Genomic DNA, 5,000 nt, shown 5'->3' on the forward strand with positions numbered 1-5,000 from the left:
ATATGTATTTATGTATGTATATATGTACGTACGTATGTATGTATGTATGTATGTATGTATGTATTAAGTATATAGGTATGTATGTATGCATGTAATGTATATGTATGTAGATAGGTATATATATCTTTGAAGTATAGACGAAACACAATATAATATGTAGATACTATCTGTTCCTAAGGAGCGCCACTATTGATCTAAAATTTGATACCTCAATAACCTTTACAGCAACTTTCAAGGGCGTTTAATATAAACTTCTGAACTTATATAGAATAAGTTTCGCGTGCAACAGTCATTAATGCAACTCGTTAGGCTCTCTTTTCATTGAACGATATAGATAGCAACATGCATGCAAGGAAAAACATTGCAAACGAAGCTCATTAGACAGTACCTTGTGTCAGGTAATTAACGTCAATCATAATGGGCTGAATGCACTCAATATATCTTTATATTTTCATTTAATAGAAAAAATCCAAACCTAAGACTGAATATAGAATCTTAATTGAGAATATATGCTAATTACCTACTTATTTTTAATTTCTTTCTGTTTAGGTTATCATCAATCATTCAGAGGAGGAGGCGGCGGCGGAAGAAGAGGAAGAGGAAGAGGAAGAAGAGAAGGAGGAGGAGGAGGAGGAAAAGAAGGAGAAGGAGGAGGAGGAAAAGAAGGAGGAGCAGGAGGAGGAGGAGGAGGAGGAGGAGGAGGAGGAGGAGGAGGAGGAGCGGAGGAGAAGGAGGAGGAGGAGGAGGAGGAGGAGGAGAAGGGGAGAAGGAGAGGAGGAGGAAGCGGAGAGGAGAGGAGGAGGAGGAGGAGGAGGAGGAAGCGGAAGGAGGAGGAGGAGGAAGCGGAGGAGGAGGAGGAGGAGGAGGAGGAGGAGGAGAAGAAAGAGGAGGAGGAAGAGGAGGAGAAAGAGGAGGAGGAAGAGGAGGGAGGAAGAGGAGGAGGAAGAAGAGGAGGAGGATGAGGATGAGGAGGAGGAGGAGGAGGAGAAACAGGAGGAGGAGGAGGAGGAGGAGGAGGAGGAGGAGGAGGAGGAGGAGGAGAAAAAGGAGGAGGAAGAATATTGGGTGGAAAAAGAAGACGAAAACGAAAAAAAAAGAAGACGAAGAAGAAGAGGAAGGAAAAAAGAAGACTAAGAAGAAGAAGAAGAAGAAAAAGAGGAAAAAAAAAATAAAGAGGAAGATATGAATCAGAAGAACAACAAAAGAATAAGAAGAACAAGAAAATAAAAGAATTGGGGGAGCAAGAAAGTGAAAAATCGAAACAAGCAAACAACGACAAAGGGAGTACAACCCTCGCCCGCGAAGATGACAGCCTCGTTTGTATGTTGTTGTTATTCAAAGTTGTCTTAATTATAACTGATACTGAGAGTTAGTGCACAAGACTGTTTCATTACGTGAACTCTAATTGATATTACGTTGAAAGGGGTAAGGAGGGAGAGAGGAGAGAAGGAGAAGGAGAAGAGAGAGAGGCGAGGGAGGGGGGGAAGGGAATGGGGATGAGGAAGGGGGAAGGGAGAGAGGAGAGAAGGAGAAGGAGAAGAGAGAGAGGCGAGGGAGGGGGGGAAGGGAATGGGGATGAGGAAGGGGGAAGGGAGATAGAAGAGAAGGAGAAGAGAGAGACGCGAGAGAGGAGGGAAGGTAATGGGGAAATGGGGGGAAGGGGGAGGGGGAAAAAAGGAAGGAAAAAAGGGGGAAAAGGGAGAGAGGGGGAAGGGGAAAGGGGGAAGGAAAGAGGATAAAGGGAGGAGGGGAGAGAAAGGGGGGGGGAAAGGAGGGGAAAGGGGAGGAAAAAAAGGGAAGGAAGGAAAAAAAGGGGAGGGAGGAAAAAAAAAAAGGGGGGGAAAAGGGGGAAGAGGGGAGGGGAAAAAAGAAAAAGGAAAAAGGGGGGGGAAAAATGAAAGAGAGGAGGAACAGGGGAGTGGGATAACGGAGGTGGCAGAGGGTGGGGGAGAGGGGGAGGGGGGGGAGATGATACGAGCGGTGTAAGGTTATCTTTCCGTTCCCTAATGATGACAGCTTAATTACACCGAAAAAAAGAAATAAAATAAAAGATAGATAGATAGATAGAGAGAGAGAGAGAGAGAGATAGAATATCCTCTCTCTCTATTTTTTTTCTCTCTCTCGTTTTCTTTTTTACTGGTTTAATCTTTTTTTACCATTTTTTGGGAGAATTCTTGGGTTTGATTTTTCGATTTTTTTTTTCAGGGGCGGAAAACTTTTTCTTTTCTCTCCCTTTTTCATTTATCTCTCTCTCTCTCCCTTTCTGTCCCTCTTACTTTGTTCTTCCTCTATTCTCTTTCACTTTTGCTTCTCATTCTTCCCGCTGCGAAAAGCGTTGATATACATATAGACAGCATCACAGTCTCACCGACACACACAAAAAACATATTATAATTTTATATATATATAATATATATATAAAAATTATATAATTATATTATAATTATATATAAATATACTTAATATTTTATATATATATAATATATTATATATATTATATATAATTTTATTAATAATATAGAATGTTATTTATATACAACAAAAACACAGACAAAAATATATTATATAAAATATATTATATATATATATAATATTATTATTATATATTTAAAAATAATATTAATATTTATAAATATATATATATTATATATATTATAATATATATATTAATATAATATATATATATATAATAATATATATTATTTATATATATATAATATATATATATTGATTTGTACACAAACACAACCCCACACCAAACCACACACACATGTGTAGTATGTATATATTGTTAATATATATGTTATATATATATAATATATAAAATATAATAATATATATTAGAATATTATATATTATTTTTATATTAATATATATATATTATATATATATATATAATAAAATATATATAATATTATTTATTGTGTGTGTGGTGTGTTGTGGTGTGTTGTGGTGTGTGTGTTGGTGTGTGTCTGTGTGGTGATATGTTTTAAAGCAAATTAAAAAAAATTTTTTTCCACCTTGCGAAACCCGTTTCCGGTCAGCCTCGAGCCCACCTCAAAGGGGCAGTCAACAACAGCGGAAAAAAGGGGGTCGAGCAACTTTGACCCGAGATCAGGAGTCAAATGACCTGTTTCAAATCTGGAAGGATTTTCCTTTCCCGCTCATATTGGTTTCTTGCTGAACTGTGATGTGGCATTTCGCGTTGCCTGCACACACACACACACACACACCCCCCACACACACCAACACACACACACCACACACAACACACCACACCACACAAAAAATATAAATATAAATATAAATAATAAAATATATAAAATTTTATATTTATAACTATATTATATATATATATATATAATATATATTTATATCTTATATAATATAATATATAAAATTTTATAATATTATATATAATAAAGAGAGAGAGAGAGAGAGGTAAAAAAGAAGGAATAGGGCGCATTAGAAGATGAATAAATAAAAATTAGGAAAAGAAAAGTTACAAAGAAAGAAAAAGGGACAGTGAAAGAACGAAAGAAAAGAAAACGCACAACGCAAGAAATACATAGAAACGGAAAAGAAAGATAGAAAGGAAAGAAAACAAAAAAAAACGCATGGAAGAAAGAGAGAGAAAAAAACATAAAGGAAAGAAAAAATAAGGCAAATCCCAACAAGAAAGAAAGAAAAAGTAAGAGAGAGACAAAAAAAATCACCAAAGAAATGACAAAAAAAGACAAATCTCAACAGAAGAAGAATAGAAGTAGAAAGAAGTAAAAAGCGAAAGAAAGAAAAAATGAAAAGGAGACCACGAAAGAAAGAAAGAAAAAATACATAAAATACAAAAGAAAAAAGAAAAAAAGAAAAGAAAAAAACAAGAAGAAAATAAAGTAAACAATAAAAACAAAGGTACAGAAAAGGAAGAAATGAGAGAGGGAAAAAGTAAAGAAAAAAAAGGATAAAACCACGAGAGAAAGGAGGGAAAAGGACAAATCACAACAAAGGGACAAAAAAAAAGGAAATAGAATAAGAAAAAAAAGACCGCGAAAGAAAGGAAAAAGTAAAGTAAACAATACAAATCACAACAAAAGGACAGAGAAAGACAATAGAAAAAGAAAGAAAAAGCAAAAGAAAAAAAAACGAAATAAAAAAGACAACCCACAGGCAGACGCAGAGAAAAAGAAAAAAAGAAAAAAAGAAGAAAAAGTAAGAGAAAAAAAGAAAAGACCACGAAAGAAAGGAAGAAAATGGGAAAAAAAATTACAACAAAAGTAAAGAAAAAGAAATAATAATAATAAAAAAAAGAGAGAAAAAAAAAACGAAGAGACCAGAAGAGAAAAAAGAAAAAGAAAAGAGAGAGAGAAAGAGAAAAAGAAAGAGAGAGAGAGAGAAAAAAAACCTCCAGCTCTATCCACACTCACTTCCATCACGACTCTTTCGAAACGGATCGATTCCACCTTCTACGCACGCCACGCAACGACCTTTTCCATTACGGGGAAAGGTCGTCCCAGCTCCCTGCGACCCCCCCCCTCTACCCCTGTATCTCTACCCCCCCTCTCATACGCCTCTACACACGACCCCGCTCCCCCCCTCTCCCCCTTCCATCCCCCCCCCCACCCAACTCTACCGCTCCCCTCTACCCCCCTCCCCCCTCTCCCTATCCTACTTCGTCACTGAGTGGAAACGTGTTTTATCTGTTTTTAATCTTTCTCCTTATTTCTTTTTCTCTCTGTTTGTCTGTCTGTATGGATGTATGTGTCTTGTATAGGACTGTTTGTTTATCCACATGTCGGTCTGTCTCTCTTTCTCTTTCTCTCTCTCTCTCTCTCTCTCTCTCTCTCTCTCTCTCTCTCTCTCTCTCTCTCTCTCTCTCTCTCTTCCTCCCTCAACCTTCTCTCTCTCTCGTGTTTCAAAGGTTTAGGTACTGTGCCGGGCAAAAAAGAGGCCGAGAAAAGGTGATAGAAGAAAAATAAATAATAATAGTAAAAAAAGATTAGTGT

This window comes from Penaeus monodon, chromosome 11 (assembly GCF_015228065.2).
Source record: "Penaeus monodon isolate SGIC_2016 chromosome 11, NSTDA_Pmon_1, whole genome shotgun sequence".
Classification (NCBI taxonomy): Eukaryota; Metazoa; Arthropoda; class Malacostraca; order Decapoda; family Penaeidae; genus Penaeus; species Penaeus monodon.